The following is a 25,512-nucleotide window of genomic DNA, read 5'->3' on the forward strand; positions in this document are numbered from 1 at the left end:
TAAATGAAACTTATTCCAAATTCTATTATGCATTTTCAATTTTTTATTATAAATGTGAGGGGTAATTTAACTATGTGTCTCAAGATGTGTGTTGTGTAATAGAAATACATAGTTGTTGGATAACAAAAAACATAACCTTTAGCGATGACAAAAAGCATCGCAATTGATGCCCCTGGACGTCGCTAATACCTTTAGCGACGACATGTTGTCGCTATTACCTCGTAGCTAATACTCTTTTTTCGTCGCAAATAGTGTCGCCTCTGATATACGTTGTTGCTAAATGGTTAATCTCGTTGTTGTTGGTGTCGTCTCTATTGGTATTCCGGCCACCGGTCAGAGTTTCTCCGGCTACACTTCCCGGAACCGGTTGTCATCACAATTGAATCAATGTCGTCCCTAAATATGTGGCTGCTAATGGTTTTTATTATTTTTTTTTTGAAAAAAATAATTTATTTATGATATAGTTTTTTATATATTATAAAATGCATCTTTAATAAAATACATACCACATTACATAAAACATCAAATATATCATATTACATAAACTATCTAATATATCCCAAATACACATCTAATATATCATCCATAAACTATCTAATAAATCCAAAATAACATCATCCACAAACAGTCAAAACAAGAAATACTATGTGTATGCGTCTTCGTCATCGTTCTTTTCTTCATTATTGACGTGGCTTTTAAACAAGCAGATAATGTCTCCAATGGTTGTCACAAACGCCGAGTTTTGAAGAAAAGCATTCACATCAACATCCTACAATTAATTCACAAGCACATTAAGTCATTAACTATTAATTATTTATCAAACGATCAAACCATCAAACCACCAAATGAATTATGTCGGTAACAATTTAAAAAACTACTAAGCCACCAAATCAGTTAAGTCTTTAAGAATTTAACAAACTACCAAACTAACTAACTACCAAAAATTATTATAAATGCATAATGCTCTTAACAATATAGCAAAGCTACCAAATTCTTTAAGAATTTAACAAGTAGTTGTGGTTCTTGCGGTGCTTGTGACTGTGACCGCCATTAGGAAGAAGCACGTGTACCCGTTGCTGAAGAAGTTTTAGGCTCAAAGCCTCTCACATGCCCCCTACGAGTACCCAACACCTTCTTAAATATTGCGATCCAATAAATGGTGTCTGGATCACCACCAGAGTCGGCTATGTGATGAGTTTGTAGAGCAACATCAGCAACTAAAGCATTATATATTTCACGAGGCTTTGGCATTGTTGTTTGTACTAAACACAAGAAATAGCCTTCCAATAAATGAAACTTATTCCAAATTCTATTATGCATTTTCAATTTTTTATTATAAATGTGAGGGGTAATTTAACTATGTGTCTCAAGATGTGTGTTGTGTAATAGAAATACATAGTTGTTGCATAACAAAAAACATAACCTTTAGCGATGACAAAAAGCATCGCAATTGATGCCCCTGGACGTCGCTAATACCTTTAGCGACGACATGTTGTCGCTATTACCTCGTAGCTAATACTCTTTTTTCGTCGCAAATAGTGTCGCCTCTGATATACGTTGTTGCTAAATGGTTAATCTCGTTGTTGTTGGTGTCGTCTCTATTGGTATTCCGGCCACCGGTCAGAGTTTCTCCGGCTACACTTCCCGGAACCGGTTGTCATCACAATTGAATCAATGTCGTCCCTAAATATGTGGCTGCTAATGGTTTTTATTATTTTTTTTTTGAAAAAAATAATTTATTTATGATATAGTTTTTTATATATTATAAAATGCATCTTTAATAAAATACATACCACATTACATAAAACATCAAATATATCATATTACATAAACTATCTAATATATCCCAAATACACATCTAATATATCATCCATAAACTATCTAATAAATCCAAAATAACATCATCCACAAACAGTCAAAACAAGAAATACTATGTGTATGCGTCTTCGTCATCGTTCTTTTCTTCATTATTGACGTGGCTTTTAAACAAGCAGATAATGTCTCCAATGGTTGTCACAAACGCCGAGTTTTGAAGAAAAGCATTCACATCAACATCCTACAATTAATTCACAAGCACATTAAGTCATTAACTATTAATTATTTATCAAACGATCAAACCATCAAACCACCAAATGAATTATGTCGGTAACAATTTAAAAAACTACTAAGCCACCAAATCAGTTAAGTCTTTAAGAATTTAACAAACTACCAAACTAACTAACTACCAAAAATTATTATAAATGCATAATGCTCTTAACAATATAGCAAAGCTACCAAATTCTTTAAGAATTTAACAAGTAGTTGTGGTTCTTGCGGTGCTTGTGACTGTGACCGCCATTAGGAAGAAGCACGTGTACCCGTTGCTGAAGAAGTTTTAGGCTCAAAGCCTCTCACATGCCCCCTACGACTACCCAACACCTTCTTAAATATTGCGATCCAATAAATGGTGTCTGGATCACCACCAGAGTCGGCTATGTGATGAGTTTGTAGAGCAACATCAGCAACTAAAGCATTATATATTTCACGAGGCTTTGGCATTGTTGTTTGTACTAAACACAAGAAATAGCCTTCCAATAAATGAAACTTATTCCAAATTCTATTATGCATTTTCAATTTTTTATTATAAATGTGAGGGGTAATTTAACTATGTGTCTCAAGATGTGTGTTGTGTAATAGAAATACATAGTTGTTGCATAACAAAAAACATAACCTTTAGCGATGACAAAAAGCATCGCAATTGATGCCCCTGGACGTCGCTAATACCTTTAGCGACGACATGTTGTCGCTATTACCTCGTAGCTAATACTCTTTTTTCGTCGCAAATAGTGTCGCCTCTGATATACGTTGTTGCTAAATGGTTAATCTCGTTGTTGTTGGTGTCGTCTCTATTGGTATTCCGGCCACCAGTCAGAGTTTCTCCGGCTACACTTCCCGGAACCGGTTGTCATCACAATTGAATCATTGTCGTCCCTAAATATGTGGCTGCTAATGGTTTTTATTATTTTTTTTTTTGAAAAAAATAATTTATTTATGATATTGTTTTTTTATATATTATAAAATGCATCTTTAATAAAAATACATACCACATTACATAAAACATCAAATATATCAAATTACATAAACTATCTAATATATCCCAAATACACATCTAATATATCATCCATAAACTATCTAATAAATCCAAAATAACATCATCCACAAACAGTCAAAACAAGAAATACTATGTGTATGCGTCTTCGTCATCGTTCTTTTCTTCATTATTGTCGTGGCTTTTAAACAAGCAGATAATGTCTCCAATGGTTGTCACAAACGCCGAGTTTTGAAGAAAAGCATTCATATCAACATCCTACAATTAATTCACAAGCACATTAAGTCATTAACTATTAATTATTTAACAAACGATCAAACCATCAAACCACCAAATGAATTATGTCGGTAACAATTTAAAAAACTACTAAGCCACCAAATCAGTTAAGTCTTTAAGAATTTAACAAAATACCAAACTAACTAACTACCAAAAATTATTATAAATGCATAATGCTCTTAACAATATAGCAAAGCTACCAAATTCTTTAAGAATTTAACAAGTAGTTGTGGTTCTTGAGGTGCTTGTGACTGTGACCGCCATTAGGAAGAAGCACGTGTACCCGTTGCTGAAGAAGTTTTAGGCTCAAAGCCTCTCACATGCCCCCTGCGAGTACCCAACACCTTCTTAAATATTGTGATCCAATAAATGGTGTCTGGATCACCACCAGAGTCGGCTATGTGATGAGTTTGTAGAAAAACATCAGCAACTAAAGCATTATATATTTCACGAGGCTTTGGCATTGTTGTTTGTACTAAACACAAGAAATAGCCTTCCAATAAATGAAACTTATTCCAAATTCTATTATGCATTTTCAATTTTTTATTATAAATGTGAGGGGTAATTTAACTATGTGTCTCAAGATGTGTGTTGTGTAATAGAAATACATAGTTGTTGGATAACAAAAAACATAACCTTTAGCGATGACAAAAAGCATCGCAATTGATGCCCCTGGACGTCGCTAATACCTTTAGCGACGACATGTTGTCGCTATTACCTCGTAGCTAATACTCTTTTTTCGTCGCAAATAGTGTCGCCTCTGATATACGTTGTTGCTAAATGGTTAATCTCGTTGTTGTTGGTGTCGTCTCTATTGGTATTCCGGCCACCGGTCAGAGTTTCTCTGGCTACACTTCCCGGAACCGGTTGTCATCACAATTGAATCAATGTCGTCCCTAAATATGTGGCTGCTAATGGTTTTTATTATTTTTTTTTTGAAAAAAATAATTTATTTATGATATAGTTTTTTATATATTATAAAATGCATCTTTAATAAAATACATACCACATTACATAAAACATCAAATATATCATATTACATAAACTATCTAATATATCCCAAATACACATCTAATATATCATCCATAAACTATCTAATAAATCCAAAATAACATCATCCACAAACAGTCAAAACAAGAAATACTATGTGTATGCGTCTTCGTCATCGTTCTTTTCTTCATTATTGACGTGGCTTTTAAACAAGCAGATAATGTCTCCAATGGTTGTCACAAACGCCGAGTTTTGAAGAAAAGCATTCACATCAACATCCTACAATTAATTCACAAGCACATTAAGTCATTAACTATTAATTATTTATCAAACGATCAAACCATCAAACCACCAAATGAATTATGTCGGTAACAATTTAAAAAACTACTAAGCCACCAAATCAGTTAAGTCTTTAAGAATTTAACAAACTACCAAACTAACTAACTACCAAAAATTATTATAAATGCATAATGCTCTTAACAATATAGCAAAGCTACCAAATTCTTTAAGAATTTAACAAGTAGTTGTGGTTCTTGCGGTGCTTGTGACTGTGACCGCCATTAGGAAGAAGCACGTGTACCCGTTGCTGAAGAAGTTTTAGGCTCAAAGCCTCTCACATGCCCCCTACGAGTACCCAACACCTTCTTAAATATTGCGATCCAATAAATGGTGTCTGGATCACCACCAGAGTCGGCTATGTGATGAGTTTGTAGAGCGACATCAGCAACTAAAGCATTATATATTTCACGAGGCTTTGGCATTGTTGTTTGTACTAAACACAAGAAATAGCCTTCCAATAAATGAAACTTATTCCAAATTCTATTATGCATTTTCAATTTTTTATTATAAATGTGAGGGGTAATTTAACTATGTGTCTCAAGATGTGTGTTGTGTAATAGAAATACATAGTTGTTGCATAACAAAAAACATAACCTTTAGCGATGACAAAAAGCATCGCAATTGATGCCCCTGGACGTCGCTAATACCTTTAGCGACGACATGTTGTCGCTATTACCTCGTAGCTAATACTCTTTTTTCGTCGCAAATAGTGTCGCCTCTGATATACGTTGTTGCTAAATGGTTAATCTCGTTGTTGTTGGTGTCGTCTCTATTGGTATTCCGGCCACCAGTCAGAGTTTCTCCGGCTACACTTCCCGGAACCGGTTGTCATCACAATTGAATCATTGTCGTCCCTAAATATGTGGCTGCTAATGGTTTTTATTATTTTTTTTTTTGAAAAAAATAATTTATTTATGATATTGTTTTTTTATATATTATAAAATGCATCTTTAATAAAAATACATACCACATTACATAAAACATCAAATATATCAAATTACATAAACTATCTAATATATCCCAAATACACATCTAATATATCATCCATAAACTATCTAATAAATCCAAAATAACATCATCCACAAACAGTCAAAACAAGAAATACTATGTGTATGCGTCTTCGTCATCGTTCTTTTCTTCATTATTGTCGTGGCTTTTAAACAAGCAGATAATGTCTCCAATGGTTGTCACAAACGCCGAGTTTTGAAGAAAAGCATTCATATCAACATCCTACAATTAATTCACAAGCACATTAAGTCATTAACTATTAATTATTTAACAAACGATCAAACCATCAAACCACCAAATGAATTATGTCGGTAACAATTTAAAAAACTACTAAGCCACCAAATCAGTTAAGTCTTTAAGAATTTAACAAAATACCAAACTAACTAACTACCAAAAATTATTATAAATGCATAATGCTCTTAACAATATAGCAAAGCTACCAAATTCTTTAAGAATTTAACAAGTAGTTGTGGTTCTTGAGGTGCTTGTGACTGTGACCGCCATTAGGAAGAAGCACGTGTACCCGTTGCTGAAGAAGTTTTAGGCTCAAAGCCTCTCACATGCCCCCTGCGAGTACCCAACACCTTCTTAAATATTGTGATCCAATAAATGGTGTCTGGATCACCACCAGAGTCGGCTATGTGATGAGTTTGTAGAAAAACATCAGCAACTAAAGCATTATATATTTCACGAGGCTTTGGCATTGTTGTTTGTACTAAACACAAGAAATAGCCTTCCAATAAATGAAACTTATTCCAAATTCTATTATGCATTTTCAATTTTTTATTATAAATGTGAGGGGTAATTTAACTATGTGTCTCAAGATGTGTGTTGTGTAATAGAAATACATAGTTGTTGGATAACAAAAAACATAACCTTTAGCGATGACAAAAAGCATCGCAATTGATGCCCCTGGACGTCGCTAATACCTTTAGCGACGACATGTTGTCGCTATTACCTCGTAGCTAATACTCTTTTTTCGTCGCAAATAGTGTCGCCTCTGATATACGTTGTTGCTAAATGGTTAATCTCGTTGTTGTTGGTGTCGTCTCTATTGGTATTCCGGCCACCGGTCAGAGTTTCTCCGGCTACACTTCCCGGAACCGGTTGTCATCACAATTGAATCAATGTCGTCCCTAAATATGTGGCTGCTAATGGTTTTTATTATTTTTTTTTTGAAAAAAATAATTTATTTATGATATAGTTTTTTATATATTATAAAATGCATCTTTAATAAAATACATACCACATTACATAAAACATCAAATATATCATATTACATAAACTATCTAATATATCCCAAATACACATCTAATATATCATCCATAAACTATCTAATAAATCCAAAATAACATCATCCACAAACAGTCAAAACAAGAAATACTATGTGTATGCGTCTTCGTCATCGTTCTTTTCTTCATTATTGACGTGGCTTTTAAACAAGCAGATAATGTCTCCAATGGTTGTCACAAACGCCGAGTTTTGAAGAAAAGCATTCACATCAACATCCTACAATTAATTCACAAGCACATTAAGTCATTAACTATTAATTATTTATCAAACGATCAAACCATCAAACCACCAAATGAATTATGTCGGTAACAATTTAAAAAACTACTAAGCCACCAAATCAGTTAAGTCTTTAAGAATTTAACAAACTACCAAACTAACTAACTACCAAAAATTATTATAAATGCATAATGCTCTTAACAATATAGCAAAGCTACCAAATTCTTTAAGAATTTAACAAGTAGTTGTGGTTCTTGAGGTGCTTGTGACTGTGACCGCCATTAGGAAGAAGCACGTGTACCCGTTGCTGAAGAAGTTTTAGGCTCAAAGCCTCTCACATGCCCCCTGCGAGTACCCAACACCTTCTTAAATATTGCGATCCAATAAATGGTGTCTGGATCACCACCAGAGTCGGCTATGTGATGAGTTTGTAGAAAAACATCAGCAACTAAAGCATTATATATTTCACGAGGCTTTGGCATTGTTGTTTGTACTAAACACAAGAAATAGCCTTCCAATAAATGAAACTTATTCCAAATTCTATTATGCATTTTCAATTTTTTATTATAAATGTGAGGGGTAATTTAACTATGTGTCTCAAGATGTGTGTTGTGTAATAGAAATACATAGTTGTTGGATAACAAAAAACATAACCTTTAGCGATGACAAAAAGCATCGCAATTGATGCCCCTGGACGTCGCTAATACCTTTAGCGACGACATGTTGTCGCTATTACCTCGTAGCTAATACTCTTTTTTCGTCGCAAATAGTGTCGCCTCTGATATACGTTGTTGCTAAATGGTTAATCTCGTTGTTGTTGGTGTCGTCTCTATTGGTATTCCGGCCACCGGTCAGAGTTTCTCCGGCTACACTTCCCGGAACCGGTTGTCATCACAATTGAATCAATGTCGTCCCTAAATATGTGGCTGCTAATGGTTTTTATTATTTTTTTTTTGAAAAAAATAATTTATTTATGATATAGTTTTTTATATATTATAAAATGCATCTTTAATAAAATACATACCACATTACATAAAACATCAAATATATCATATTACATAAACTATCTAATATATCCCAAATACACATCTAATATATCATCCATAAACTATCTAATAAATCCAAAATAACATCATCCACAAACAGTCAAAACAAGAAATACTATGTGTATGCGTCTTCGTCATCGTTCTTTTCTTCATTATTGACGTGGCTTTTAAACAAGCAGATAATGTCTCCAATGGTTGTCACAAACGCCGAGTTTTGAAGAAAAGCATTCACATCAACATCCTACAATTAATTCACAAGCACATTAAGTCATTAACTATTAATTATTTATCAAACGATCAAACCATCAAACCACCAAATGAATTATGTCGGTAACAATTTAAAAAACTACTAAGCCACCAAATCAGTTAAGTCTTTAAGAATTTAACAAACTACCAAACTAACTAACTACCAAAAATTATTATAAATGCATAATGCTCTTAACAATATAGCAAAGCTACCAAATTCTTTAAGAATTTAACAAGTAGTTGTGGTTCTTGCGGTGCTTGTGACTGTGACCGCCATTAGGAAGAAGCACGTGTACCCGTTGCTGAAGAAGTTTTACGCTCAAAGCCTCTCACATGCCCCCTACGAGTACCCAACACCTTCTTAAATATTGCGATCCAATAAATGGTGTCTGGATCACCACCAGAGTCGGCTATGTGATGAGTTTGTAGAGCAACATCAGCAACTAAAGCATTATATATTTCACGAGGCTTTGGCATTGTTGTTTGTACTAAACACAAGAAATAGCCTTCCAATAAATGAAACTTATTCCAAATTCTATTATGCATTTTCAATTTTTTATTATAAATGTGAGGGGTAATTTAACTATGTGTCTCAAGATGTGTGTTGTGTAATAGAAATACATAGTTGTTGGATAACAAAAAACATAACCTTTAGCGATGACAAAAAGCATCGCAATTGATGCCCCTGGACGTCGCTAATACCTTTAGCGACGACATGTTGTCGCTATTACCTCGTAGCTAATACTCTTTTTTCGTCGCAAATAGTGTCGCCTCTGATATACGTTGTTGCTAAATGGTTAATCTCGTTGTTGTTGGTGTCGTCTCTATTGGTATTCCGGCCACCAGTCAGAGTTTCTCCGGCTACACTTCCCGGAACCGGTTGTCATCACAATTGAATCATTGTCGTCCCTAAATATGTGGCTGCTAATGGTTTTTATTATTTTTTTTTTGAAAAAAATAATTTATTTATGATATTGTTTTTTTATATATTATAAAATGCATCTTTAATAAAAATACATACCACATTACATAAAACATCAAATATATCAAATTACATAAACTATCTAATATATCCCAAATACACATCTAATATATCATCCATAAACTATCTAATAAATCCAAAATAACATCATCCACAAACAGTCAAAACAAGAAATACTATGTGTATGCGTCTTCGTCATCGTTCTTTTCTTCATTATTGTCGTGGCTTTTAAACAAGCAGATAATGTCTCCAATGGTTGTCACAAACGCCGAGTTTTGAAGAAAAGCATTCATATCAACATCCTACAATTAATTCACAAGCACATTAAGTCATTAACTATTAATTATTTAACAAACGATCAAACCATCAAACCACCAAATGAATTATGTCGGTAACAATTTAAAAAACTACTAAGCCACCAAATCAGTTAAGTCTTTAAGAATTTAACAAAATACCAAACTAACTAACTACCAAAAATTATTATAAATGCATAATGCTCTTAACAATATAGCAAAGCTACCAAATTCTTTAAGAATTTAACAAGTAGTTGTGGTTCTTGAGGTGCTTGTGACTGTGACCGCCATTAGGAAGAAGCACGTGTACCCGTTGCTGAAGAAGTTTTAGGCTCAAAGCCTCTCACATGCCCCCTGCGAGTACCCAACACCTTCTTAAATATTGGGATCCAATAAATGGTGTCTGGATCACCACCAGAGTCGGCTATGTGATGAGTTTGTAGAAAAACATCAGCAACTAAAGCATTATATATTTCACGAGGCTTTGGCATTGTTGTTTGTACTAAACACAAGAAATAGCCTTCCAATAAATGAAACTTATTCCAAATTCTATTATGCATTTTCAATTTTTTATTATAAATGTGAGGGGTAATTTAACTATGTGTCTCAAGATGTGTGTTGTGTAATAGAAATACATAGTTGTTGGATAACAAAAAACATAACCTTTAGCGATGACAAAAAGCATCGCAATTGATGCCCCTGGACGTCGCTAATACCTTTAGCGACGACATGTTGTCGCTATTACCTCGTAGCTAATACTCTTTTTTCGTCGCAAATAGTGTCGCCTCTGATATACGTTGTTGCTAAATGGTTAATCTCGTTGTTGTTGGTGTCGTCTCTATTGGTATTCCGGCCACCGGTCAGAGTTTCTCCGGCTACACTTCCCGGAACCGGTTGTCATCACAATTGAATCATTGTCGTCCCTAAATATGTGGCTGCTAATGGTTTTTATTATTTTTTTTTTTGAAAAAAATAATTTATTTATGATATTGTTTTTTTATATATTATAAAATGCATCTTTAATAAAAATACATACCACATTACATAAAACATCAAATATATCAAATTACATAAACTATCTAATATATCCCAAATACACATCTAATATATCATCCATAAACTATCTAATAAATCCAAAATAACATCATCCACAAACAGTCAAAACAAGAAATACTATGTGTATGCGTCTTCGTCATCGTTCTTTTCTTCATTATTGTCGTGGCTTTTAAACAAGCAGATAATGTCTCCAATGGTTGTCACAAACGCCGAGTTTTGAAGAAAAGCATTCATATCAACATCCTACAATTAATTCACAAGCACATTAAGTCATTAACTATTAATTATTTAACAAACGATCAAACCATCAAACCACCAAATGAATTATGTCGGTAACAATTTAAAAAACTACTAAGCCACCAAATCAGTTAAGTCTTTAAGAATTTAACAAAATACCAAACTAACTAACTACCAAAAATTATTATAAATGCATAATGCTCTTAACAATATAGCAAAGCTACCAAATTCTTTAAGAATTTAACAAGTAGTTGTGGTTCTTGAGGTGCTTGTGACTGTGACCGCCATTAGGAAGAAGCACGTGTACCCGTTGCTGAAGAAGTTTTAGGCTCAAAGCCTCTCACATGCCCCCTGCGAGTACCCAACACCTTCTTAAATATTGTGATCCAATAAATGGTGTCTGGATCACCACCAGAGTCGGCTATGTGATGAGTTTGTAGAGCAACATCAGCAACTAAAGCATTATATATTTCACGAGGCTTTGGCATTGTTGTTTGTACTAAACACAAGAAATAGCCTTCCAATAAATGAAACTTATTCCAAATTCTATTATGCATTTTCAATTTTTTATTATAAATGTGAGGGGTAATTTAACTATGTGTCTCAAGATGTGTGTTGTGTAATAGAAATACATAGTTGTTGGATAACAAAAAACATAACCTTTAGCGATGACAAAAAGCATCGCAATTGATGCCCCTGGACGTCGCTAATACCTTTAGCGACGACATGTTGTCGCTATTACCTCGTAGCTAACACTCTTTTTTCGTCGCAAATAGTGTCGCCTCTGATATACGTTGTTGCTAAATGGTTAATCTCGTTGTTGTTGGTGTCGTCTCTATTGGTATTCCGGCCACCGGTCAGAGTTTCTCCGGCTACACTTCCCGGAACCGGTTGTCATCACAATTGAATCAATGTCGTCCCTAAATATGTGGCTGCTAATGGTTTTTATTATTTTTTTTTTTGAAAAAAATAATTTATTTATGATATTGTTTTTTATATATTATAAAATGCATCTTTAATAAAAATACATACCACATTACATAAAACATCAAATATATCATATTACATAAACTATCTAATATATCCCAAATACACATCTAATATATCATCCATAAACTATCTAATAAATCCAAAATAACATCATCCACAAACAGTCAAAACAAGAAATACTATGTGTATGCGTCTTCGTCATCGTTCTTTTCTTCATTATTGACGTGGCTTTTAAACAAGCAGATAATGTCTCCAATGGTTGTCACAAACGCCGAGTTTTGAAGAAAAGCATTCACATCAACATCCTACAATTAATTCACAAGCACATTAAGTCATTAACTATTAATTATTTATCAAACGATCAAACCATCAAACCACCAAATGAATTATGTCGGTAACAATTTAAAAAACTACTAAGCCACCAAATCAGTTAAGTCTTTAAGAATTTAACAAAATACCAAACTAACTAACTACCAAAAATTATTATAAATGCATAATGCTCTTAACAATATAGCAAAGCTACCAAATTCTTTAAGAATTTAACAAGTAGTTGTGGTTCTTGAGGTGCTTGTGACTGTGACCGCCATTAGGAAGAAGCACGTGTACCCGTTGCTGAAGAAGTTTTAGGCTCAAAGCCTCTCACATGCCCCCTGCGAGTACCCAACACCTTCTTAAATATTGTGATCCAATAAATGGTGTCTGGATCACCACCAGAGTCGGCTATGTGATGAGTTTGTAGAGCAACATCAGCAACTAAAGCATTATATATTTCACGAGGCTTTGGCATTGTTGTTTGTACTAAACACAAGAAATAGCCTTCCAATAAATGAAACTTATTCCAAATTCTATTATGCATTTTCAATTTTTTATTATAAATGTGAGGGGTAATTTAACTATGTGTCTCAAGATGTGTGTTGTGTAATAGAAATACATAGTTGTTGGATAACAAAAAACATAACCTTTAGCGATGACAAAAAGCATCGCAATTGATGCCCCTGGACGTCGCTAATACCTTTAGCGACGACATGTTGTCGCTATTACCTCGTAGCTAACACTCTTTTTTCGTCGCAAATAGTGTCGCCTCTGATATACGTTGTTGCTAAATGGTTAATCTCGTTGTTGTTGGTGTCGTCTCTATTGGTATTCCGGCCACCGGTCAGAGTTTCTCCGGCTACACTTCCCGGAACCGGTTGTCATCACAATTGAATCAATGTCGTCCCTAAATATGTGGCTGCTAATGGTTTTTATTATTTTTTTTTTTGAAAAAAATAATTTATTTATGATATTGTTTTTTATATATTATAAAATGCATCTTTAATAAAAATACATACCACATTACATAAAACATCAAATATATCATATTACATAAACTATCTAATATATCCCAAATACACATCTAATATATCATCCATAAACTATCTAATAAATCCAAAATAACATCATCCACAAACAGTCAAAACAAGAAATACTATGTGTATGCGTCTTCGTCATCGTTCTTTTCTTCATTATTGACGTGGCTTTTAAACAAGCAGATAATGTCTCCAATGGTTGTCACAAACGCCGAGTTTTGAAGAAAAGCATTCACATCAACATCCTACAATTAATTCACAAGCACATTAAGTCATTAACTATTAATTATTTATCAAACGATCAAACCATCAAACCACCAAATGAATTATGTCGGTAACAATTTAAAAAACTACTAAGCCACCAAATCAGTTAAGTCTTTAAGAATTTAACAAACTACCAAACTAACTAACTACCAAAAATTATTATAAATGCATAATGCTCTTAACAATATAGCAAAGCTACCAAATTCTTTAAGAATTTAACAAGTAGTTGTGGTTCTTGCGGTGCTTGTGACTGTGACCGCCATTAGGAAGAAGCACGTGTACCCGTTGCTGAAGAAGTTTTAGGCTCAAAGCCTCTCACATGCCCCTACGAGTACCCAACACCTTCTTAAATATTGCGATCCAATAAATGGTGTCTGGATCACCACCAGAGTCGGCTATGTGATGAGTTTGTAGAGCAACCTCAGCAACTAAAGCATTATATATTTCACGAGGCTTTGGCATTGTTGTTTGTACTAAACACAAGAAATAGCCTTCCAATAAATGAAACTTATTCCAAATTCTATTATGCATTTTCAATTTTTTATTATAAATGTGAGGGGTAATTTAACTATGTGTCTCAAGATGTGTGTTGTGTAATAGAAATACATAGTTGTTGCATAACAAAAAACATAACCTTTAGCGATCACAAAAAGCATCGCAATTGATGCCCCTGGACGTCGCTAATACCTTTAGCGACGACATGTTGTCGCTATTACCTTGTAGCTAATACTCTTTTGTCGTCGGAAATAGTGTCGCCTCTGATATACGTTGTTGCTAAATGGTTAATCTCGTTGTTGTTGGTGTCGTCTCTATTGGTATCCCGGCACCGGTCAGAGTTTCTCCGGCTACACTTCCGGGAATCGGTTGTCATCACAATTGGATCATTGTCGTCCCTAAATATGTGGCTGCTAATGGTTTTTTTTGGAAAATAATAATTTATTTATGATATTGGTTTTTATATATTATAAAATGCATCTTTAATAAAAATACATACCACATTACATAAAACATCAAATATATCATATTACATAAACTATCTAATATATCCCAAATACACATCTAATATATCATCCATAAACCATCTAATAAATCAAAAATAACACCATCCACAAAGAGTCAAAACAAGAAATACTATGTGTATGCGTCTTCGTCATCGTTCTTTTCTTCATTATTGACGTGGCTTTTAAACAAGCAGATAATGTCTCCAATGGTTGTCACAAACGCCGAGTTTTGAAGAAAAGCGTTCACATCAACATCCTACAATTAATTCACAAGCACATTAAGTCATTAACTATTAATTATTTAACAAACGATCAAACCATCAAACCACCAAATGAATTATGTCGGTAACAATTTAAAAAACTACTAAGCCACCAAATCAGTTAAGTCTTTAAGAATTTAACAAACTACCAAACTAACTAACTACCATAAATTATTATAAATGCATAATGCTCTTAACAATATAGCAAAGCTACCAAATTCTTTAAGAATTTAACAAGTAGTTGTGGTTCTTGCGGTGCTTGTGACTGTGACCGCCATTAGGATGAAGCACGTGTACCCGTTGCTGAAGAAGTTTTAGGCTCAAAGCCTCTCACATGCCCCCTACGAGCACCCAACACCTTCTTAAATATTGCGATCCAATAAATGGTGTCTGGATCACCACCAGAGTCGGCTATGTGATGAGTTTGTAGAGCAACCTCAGCAACTAAAGCATTATATATTTCACGAGGCTTTGGCATTGTTGTTTGTACTAAACACAAGAAATAGCCTTCCAATAAATGAAACTTATTCCAAATTCTATTATGCATTTTCAATTTTTTATTATAAATGTGAGGGGTAATTTAACTATGTGTCTCAAGATGTGTGTTGTGTAATAGAAAGACATAGTTGTTGCATAACAAAAAACATAACATTTAGCGACGACAAAAAGCATCGCAATTGATGCCCCTGGACGTCGCTAATACCTTTAGCGACGACATGTTGTCGCTATTACCTCGTAGCTAATACTCTTTTTTCGTCGCAAATAGTGTCGCCTCGGATATACGTTGTTGCTAAATGGTTAATCTCGTTGTTGTTGGTGTCGTCTCTATTGGTATTCCGGCCACCAGTCAGAGTTTCTCCGGCTACACTTCCCGGAACCGGTTGTCATCACAATTGAATCATTGTCGTCCCTAAATATGTGGCTGCTAATGGTTTTTATTATTTTTTTTTTTGAAAAAAATAATTTATTTATGATATTGTTTTTTTATATATTATAAAATGCATCTTTAATAAAAATACATACCACATTACATAAAACATCAAATATATCAAATTACATAAACTATCTAATATATCCCAAATACACATCTAATATATCATCCATAAACTATCTAATAAATCCAAAATAACATCATCCACAAACAGTCAAAACAAGAAATACTATGTGTATGCGTCTTCGTCATCGTTCTTTTCTTCATTATTGTCGTGGCTTTTAAACAAGCAGATAATGTCTCCAATGGTTGTCACAAACGCCGAGTTTTGAAGAAAAGCATTCATATCAACATCCTACAATTAATTCACAAGCACATTAAGTCATTAACTATTAATTATTTAACAAACGATCAAACCATCAAACCACCAAATGAATTATGTCGGTAACAATTTAAAAAACTACTAAGCCACCAAATCAGTTAAGTCTTTAAGAATTTAACATACTACGAAACTAACTAACTACCAAAAATTATTATAAATGCATAATGCTCTTAACAATATAGCAAAGCTACCAAATTCTTTAAGAATTTAACAAGTAGTTGTGGTTCTTGAGGTGCTTGTGACAGTGACCGCCATTAGGAAGAAGCACGTGTACCCGTTGCTAAAGAAGTTTTAGGCTCAAAGCCTCTCACATGCCCCCTACGAGGACCCAACACCTTCTTAAATATTGCGATCCAATAAATGGTGTCTGGATCACCACCAGAGTCGGCTAGGTGATGAGTTTGTAGAGCAACATCAGCAACTAAAGCATTATATATTTCACGAGGCTTTGGCATTGTTGTTTGTACTAAACACAAGAAATAGCCTTCCAATAAATGAAACTTATTCCAAATTCTGTTATGCATTTTCAATTTTTTATTATAAATGTGAGGGGTAATTTAACTATGTGTCTCAAGATGTGTGTTGTGTAATAGAAATACATAGTTGTTGCATAACAAAAAACATAACCTTTAGCGATGACAAAAAGCATCGCAATTGATGCCCCTGGACGTCGCTAATACCTTTAGCGACGACATGTTGTCGCTATTACCTCGTAGCTAATACTCTTTTTTCGTCGCAAATAGTGTCGCCTCTGATATACGTTGTTGCTAAATGGTTAATCTCGTTGTTGTTGGTGTCGTCTCTATTGGTATTCCGGCCACCAGTCAGAGTTTCTCCGGCTACACTTCCCGGAACCGGTTGTCATCACAATCGAATCATTGTCGTCCCTAAATATGTGGCTGCTAATGGTTTTAATTATTTTTTTTTTTTGAAAAAAATAATTTATTTATGATATTGTTTTTTATATATTATAAAATGCATCTTTAATAAAAATACATACCACATTACATAAAACATCAAATATATCATATTACATAAACTATCTAATATATCCCAAATACACATCTAATATATCATCCATAAACTATCTAATAAATCCAAAATAACATCATCCACAAACAGTCAAAACAAGAAATACTATGTGTATGCGTCTTCGTCATCGTTCTTTTCTTCATTATTGACGTGGCTATTAAACAAGCAGATAATGTCTCCAATGGTTGTCACAAATGCCGAGTTTTGAAGAAAAGCATTCACATCAACATCCTACAATTAATTCACAAGCACATTAAGTCATTAACTATTAATTATTTATCAAACGATCAAACCATCAAACCACCAAATGAATTATGTCGGTAACAATTTAAAAAACTACTAAGCCACCAAATCAGTTAAGTCTTTAAGAATTTAACAAACTACCAAACTAACTAACTACCAAAAATTATTATAAATGCATAATGCTCTTAACAATATAGCATAGCTACCAAATTCTTTAAGAATTTAACAAGTAGTTGTGGTTCTTGCGGTGCTTGTGACTGTGACCGCCATTAGGAAGAAGCACGTGTACCCGTTGCTGAAGAAGTTTTAGGCTCAAAGCCTCTCACATGCCCCCTACGAGTACCCAACACCTTCTTAAATATTGCGATCCAATAAATGGTGTCTGGATCACCACCAGAGTCGATTATGTGATGAGTTTGTAGAGCAACCTCAGCAACTAAAGCATTATATATTTCACGAGGCTTTGGCATTGTTGTTTGTACTAAACACAAGAAATAGCCTTCCAATAAATGAAACTTATTCCAAATTCTATTATGCATTTTCAATTTTTTATTATAAATGTGAGGGGTAATTTAACTATGTGTCTCAAGATGTGTGTTGTGTAATAGAAATACATAGTTGTTGCATAACAAAAAACATAACCTTTAGCGATGACAAAAAGCATCGCAATTGATGCCCCTGGACGTCGCTAATACCTATAGCGACGACATGTTGTCGCTATTACCTCGTAGCTAATACTCTTTTTTCGTCGCAAATAGTGTCGCCTCTGATATACGTTGTTGCTAAATGGTTAATCTCGTTGTTGTTGGTGTCGTCTCTATTGGTATTCCGGCCACCAGTCAGAGTTTCTCCGGCTACACTTCCCGGAACCGGTTGTCATCACAATTGAATCATTGTCGTCCCTAAATATGTGGCTGCTAATGGTTTTTATTATTTTTTTTTTTTTGAAAAAAATAATTTATTTATGATATTGTTTTTTTATATATTATAAAATGCATCTTTAATAAAAATACATACCACATTACATAAAACATCAAATATATCATATTACATAAACTATCTAATATATCCCAAATACACATCTAATATATCATCCATAAACTATCTAATAAATCCAAAATAACATCATCCACAAACAGTCAAAACAAGAAATACTATGTGTATGCGTCTTCGTCATCGTTCTTTTCTTCATTATTGTCGTGGCTTTTAAACAAGCAGATAATGTCTCCAATGGTTGTCACAAACGCCAAGTTTTGAAGAAAAGCATCCACATCAACATCGTACAATTAATTCACAAGCACATTAAGTCATTAACTATTAATTATTTAACAAACGATCAAACCATCAAACCACCAAATGAATTATGTCGGTAACAATTTAAAAAACTACTAAGCCACCAAATCAGTTAAGTCTTTAAGAATTTAACAAAATACCAAACTAACTAACTACCAAAAATTATTATAAATGCATAATGCTCTTAACAATATAGCAAAGCTACCAAATTCTTTAAGAATTTAACAAGTAGTTGTGGTTCTTGAGGTGCTTGTGACTGTGACCGCCATTAGGAAGAAGCACGTGTACCCGTTGCTGAAGAAGTTTTAGGCTCAAAGCCTCTCACATGCCCCCTACGAGGACCCAACACCTTCTTAAATATTGCGATCCAATAAATGGTGTCTGGATCACCACCAGAGTCGGCTATGTGATGAGTTTGTAGAGCAACATCAGCAACTAAAGCATTATATATTTCACGAGGCTTTGGCATTGTTGTTTGTACTAAACACAAGAAATAGCCTTCCAATAAATGAAACTTATTCCAAATTCTATTATGCATTTTCAATTTTTTATTATAAATGTGAGGGGTAATTTAACTATGTGTCTCAAGATGTGTGTTGTGTAATAGAAATACATAGTTGTTGCATAACAAAAAACATAACCTTTAGCGATGACAAAAAGCATCGCAATTGATGCCCCTGGACGTCGCTAATACCTTTAGCGACGACATGTTGTCGCTATTACCTCGTAGCTAATACTCTTTTTTCGTCGCAAATAGTGTCGCCTCTGATATACGTTGTTGCTAAATGGTTAATCTCGTTGTTGTTGGTGTCGTCTCTATTGGTATTCCGGCCACCAGTCAGAGTTTCTCCGGCTACACTTCCCGGAACCGGTTGTCATCACAATTGAATCATTGTCGTCCCTAAATATGTGGCTGCTAATGGTTTTAATTATTTTTTTTTTTTTGAAAAAAATAATTTATTTATGATATTGTTTTTTATATATTATAAAATGCATCTTTAATAAAAATACATACCACATTACATAAAACATCAAATATATCATATTACATAAACTATCTAATATATCCCAAATACACATCTAATATATCATCCATAAACTATCTAATAAATCCAAAATAACATCATCCACAAACAGTCAAAACAAGAAATACTATGTGTATGCGTCTTCGTCATCGTTCTTTTCTTCATTATTGACGTGGCTATTAAACAAGCAGATAATGTCTCCAATGGTTGTCACAAACGCCGAGTTTTGAAGAAAAGCATTCACATCAACATCCTACAATTAATTCACAAGCACATTAAGTCATTAACTATTAATTATTTAACAAACGATCAAACCATCAAACCACCAAATGAATTATGTCGGTAACAATTTAAAAAACTACTAAGCCACCAAATCAGTTAAGTCTTTAAGAATTTAACAAACTACCAAACTAACTAACTACCAAAAATTATTATAAATGCATAATGCTCTTAACAATATAGCAAAGCTACCAAATTCTTTAAGAATTTAACAAGTAGTTGTGGTTCTTGCGGTGCTTGTGACTGTGACCGCCATTAGGAAGAAGCACGTGTACCCGTTGCTGAAGAAGTTTTAGGCTCAAAGCCTCTCACATGCCCCCTACGAGTACCCAACACCTTCTTAAATATTGCGATCCAATAAATGGTGTCTGGATCACCACCAGAGTCGATTATGTGATGAGTTTGTAGAGCAACCTCAGCAACTAAAGCATTATATATTTCACGAGGCTTTGGCATTGTTGTTTGTACTAAACACAAGAAATAGCCTTCCAATAAATGAAACTTATTCCAAATTCTATTATGCATTTTCAATTTTTTATTATAAATGTGAGGGGTAATTTAACTATGTGTCTCAAGATGTGTGTTGTGTAATAGAAATACATAGTTGTTGCATAACAAAAAACATAACCTTTAGCGATGACAAAAAGCATCGCAATTGATGCCCCTGGACGTCGCTAATACCTATAGCGACGACATGTTGTCGCTATTACCTCGTAGCTAATACTCTTTTTTCGTCGCAAATAGTGTCGCCTCTGATATACGTTGTTGCTAAATGGTTAATCTCGTTGTTGTTGGTGTCGTCTCTATTGGTATTCCGGCCACCAGTCAGAGTTTCTCCGGCTACACTTCCCGGAACCGGTTGTCATCACAATTGAATCATTGTCGTCCCTAAATATGTGGCTGCTAATGGTTTTTATTATTTTTTTTTTTTGAAAAAAATAATTTATTTATGATATTGTTTTTTTATATATTATAAAATGCATCTTTAATAAAAATACATACCACATTACATAAAACATCAAATATATCATATTACATAAACTATCTAATATATCCCAAATACACATCTAATATATCATCCATAAACTATCTAATAAATCCAAAATAACATCATCCACAAACAGTCAAAACAAGAAATACTATGTGTATGCGTCTTCGTCATCGTTCTTTTCTTCATTATTGTCGTGGCTTTTAAACAAGCAGATAATGTCTCCAATGGTTGTCACAAACGCCAAGTTTTGAAGAAAAGCATCCACATCAACATCCTACAATTAATTCACAAGCACATTAAGTCATTAACTATTAATTATTTAACAAACGATCAAACCATCAAACCACCAAATGAATTATGTCGGTAACAATTTAAAAAACTACTAAGCCACCAAATCAGTTAAGTCTTTAAGAATTTAACAAAATACCAAACTAACTAACTACCAAAAATTATTATAAATGCATAATGCTCTTAACAATATAGCAAAGCTACCAAATTCTTTAAGAATTTAACAAGTAGTTGTGGTTCTTGAGGTGCTTGTGACTGTGACCGCCATTAGGAAGAAGCACGTGTACCCGTTGCTGAAGAAGTTTTAGGCTCAAAGCCTCTCACATGCCCCCTACGAGGACCCAACACCTTCTTAAATATTGCGATCCAATAAATGGTGTCTGGATCACCACCAGAGTCGGCTATGTGATGAGTTTGTAGAGCAACATCAGCAACTAAAGCATTATATATTTCACGAGGCTTTGGCATTGTTGTTTGTACTAAACACAAGAAATAGCCTTCCAATAAATGAAACTTATTCCAAATTCTATTATGCATTTTCAATTTTTTATTATAAATGTGAGGGGTAATTTAACTATGTGTCTCAAGATGTGTGTTGTGTAATAGAAATACATAGTTGTTGCATAACAAAAAACATAACCTTTAGCGATGACAAAAAGCATCGCAATTGATGCCCCTGGACGTCGCTAATACCTTTAGCGACGACATGTTGTCGCTATTACCTCGTAGCTAATACTCTTTTTTCGTCGCAAATAGTGTCGCCTCTGATATACGTTGTTGCTAAATGGTTAATCTCGTTGTTGTTGGTGTCGTCTCTATTGGTATTCCGGCCACCAGTCAGAGTTTCTCCGGCTACACTTCCCGGAACCGGTTGTCATCACAATTGAATCATTGTCGTCCCTAAATATGTGGCTGCTAATGGTTTTAATTATTTTTTTTTTTTGAAAAAAATAATTTATTTATGATATTGTTTTTTATATATTATAAAATGCATCTTTAATAAAAATACATACCACATTACATAAAACATCAAATATATCATATTACATAAACTATCTAATATATCCCAAATACACATCTAATATATCATCCATAAACTATCTAATAAATCCAAAATAAAATCATCCACAAACAGTCAAAACAAGAAATACTATGTGTATGCGTCTTCGTCATCGTTCTTTTCTTCATTATTGACGTGGCTATTAAACAAGCAGATAATGTCTCCAATGGTTGTCACAAACGCCGAGTTTTGAAGAAAAGCATTCACATCAACATCCTACAATTAATTCACAAGCACATTAAGTCATTAACTATTAATTATTTAACAAACGATCAAACCATCAAACCACCAAATGAATTATGTCGGTAACAATTTAAAAAACTACTAAGCCACCAAATCAGTTAAGTCTTTAAGAATTTAACAAACTACCAAACTAACTAACTACCAAAAATTATTATAAATGCATAATGCTCTTAACAATATAGCAAAGCTACCAAATTCTTTAAGAATTTAACAAGTAGTTGTGGTTCTTGCGGTGCTTGTGACTGTGACCGCCATTAGGAAGAAGCACGTGTACCCGTTGCTGAAGAAGTTTTAGGCTCAAAGCCTCTCACATGCCCCCTACGAGTACCCAACACCTTCTTAAATATTGCGATCCAATAAATGGTGTCTGGATCACCACCAGAGTCGGCTAGGTGATGAGTTTGTAGAGCAACCTCAGCAACTAAAGCATTATATATTTCACGAGGCTTTGGCATTGTTGTTTGTACTAAACACAAGAAATAGCCTTCCAATAAATGAAACTTATTCCAAATTCTATTATGCATTTTCAATTTTTTATTATAAATGTGAGGGGTAATTTAACTATGTGTCTCAAGATGTGTGTTGTGTAATAGAAATACATAGTTGTTGCATAACAAAAAACATAACCTTTAGCGATGACAAAAAGCATCGCAATTGATGCCCCTGGACGTCGCTAATACCTTTAGCGACGACATGTTGTCGCTATTACCTTGTAGCTAATACTCTTTTGTCGTCGGAAATAGTGTCGCCTCTGATATACGTTGTTGCTAAATGGTTAATCTCGTTGTTGTTGGTGTCGTCTCTATTGGTATCCCGGCACCGGTCAGAGTTTCTCCGGCTACACTTCCGGGAACCGGTTGTCATCACAATTGGATCATTGTCGTCCCTAAATATGTAGCTGCTAATGGTTTTTTTTGGAAAATAATAATTTATTTATGATATTGGTTTTTATATATTATAAAATGCATCTTTAATAAAAATACATACCACATTACATAAAACATCAAATATATCATATTACATAAACTATCTAATATATCCCAAATACACATCTAATATATCATCCATAAACCATCTAATAAATCAAAAATAACACCATCCACAAAGAGTCAAAACAAGAAATACTATGTGTATGCGTCTTTGTCATCGTTCTTTTCTTCATTATTGACGTGGCTATTAAACAAGCAGATAATGTCTCCAATGGTTGTCACAAACGCCGAGTTTTGAAGAAAAGCGTTCACATCAACATCCTACAATTAATTCACAAGCAAATTAAGTCATTAACTATTAATTATTTAACAAACGATCAAACCATCAAACCACCAAATGAATTATGTCGGTAACAATTTAAAAAACTACTAAGCCACCAAATCAGTTAAGTCTTTAAGAATTTAACAAACTACCAAACTAACTAACTACCATAAATTATTATAAATGCATAATGCTCTTAACAATATAGCAAAGCTACCAAATTCTTTAAGAATTTAACAAGTAGTTGTGGTTCTTGCGGTGCTTGTGACTGTGACCGCCATTAGGATGAAGCACGTGTACCCGTTGCTGAAGAAGTTTTAGGCTCAAAGCCTCTCACATGCCCCGTACGAGCACCCAACACCTTCTTAAATATTGCGATCCAATAAATGGTGTCTGGATCACCACCAGAGTCGGCTATGTGATGAGTTTGTAGAGCAACCTCAGCAACTAAAGCATTATATATTTCATGAGGCTTTGGCATTGTTGTTTGTACTAAACACAAGAAATAGCCTTCCAATAAATGAAACTTATTCCAAATTCTATTATGCATTTTCAATTTTTTATTATAAATGTGAGGGGTAATTTAACTATGTGTCTCAAGATGTGTGTTGTGTAATAGAAAGACATAGTTGTTGCATAACAAAAAACATAACATTTAGCGACGACAAAAAGCATCGCAATTGATGCCCCTGGACGTCGCTAATACCTTTAGCGACGACATGTTGTCGCTATTACCTCGTAGCTAATGCTCTTTTTTCGTCGCAAATAGTGTCGCCTCGGATATACGTTGTTGCTAAATGGTTAATCTCGTTGTTGTTGGTGTCGTCTCTATTGGTATTCCGGCCACCAGTCAGAGTTTCTCCGGCTACACTTCCCGGAACTGGTTGTCATCACAATTGAATCGTTGTCGTCCCTAAATATGTGGCTGCTAATGGATTTTTTTTTTTTGAAAAAAATAATTTATTTATGATATTGTTTTTTATATATTATAAAATGCATCTTTAATAAAAATACATACCACATTACATAAAACATCAAATATATCATATTACATAAACTATCTAATATATCCCAAATACACATCTAATATATCATCCATAAACTATCTAATAAATCCAAAATAACATCATCCACAAACAGTCAAAACAAGAAATACTATGTGTATGCATCTTCGTCATCGTTCTTTTATTCATTATTGTCGTTGCTTTTAAACAAGCAGATAATGTCTCCAATGGTTGTCACAAACGCCGAGTTTTGAAGAAAAGCATTCACATCAACATCGTACAATTAATTCACAAGCACATTAAGTCATTAACTATTAATTATTTAACAAACGATCAAACCATCAAACCACCAAATGAATTATGTCGGTAACAATTTAAAAAACTACTAAGCCACCAAATCAGTTAAGTCTTTAAGAATTTAACAAACTACGAAACTAACTAACTACCAAAAATTATTATAAATGCATAATGCTCTTAACAATATAGCAAAGCTACCAAATTCTTTAAGAATTTAACAAGTAGTTGTGGTTCTTGAGGTGCTTGTGACAGTGACCGC

This window comes from Lactuca sativa, chromosome 8, assembly GCF_002870075.4.
Source record: "Lactuca sativa cultivar Salinas chromosome 8, Lsat_Salinas_v11, whole genome shotgun sequence".
In the NCBI taxonomy this organism is placed as follows: domain Eukaryota; kingdom Viridiplantae; phylum Streptophyta; class Magnoliopsida; order Asterales; family Asteraceae; genus Lactuca; species Lactuca sativa.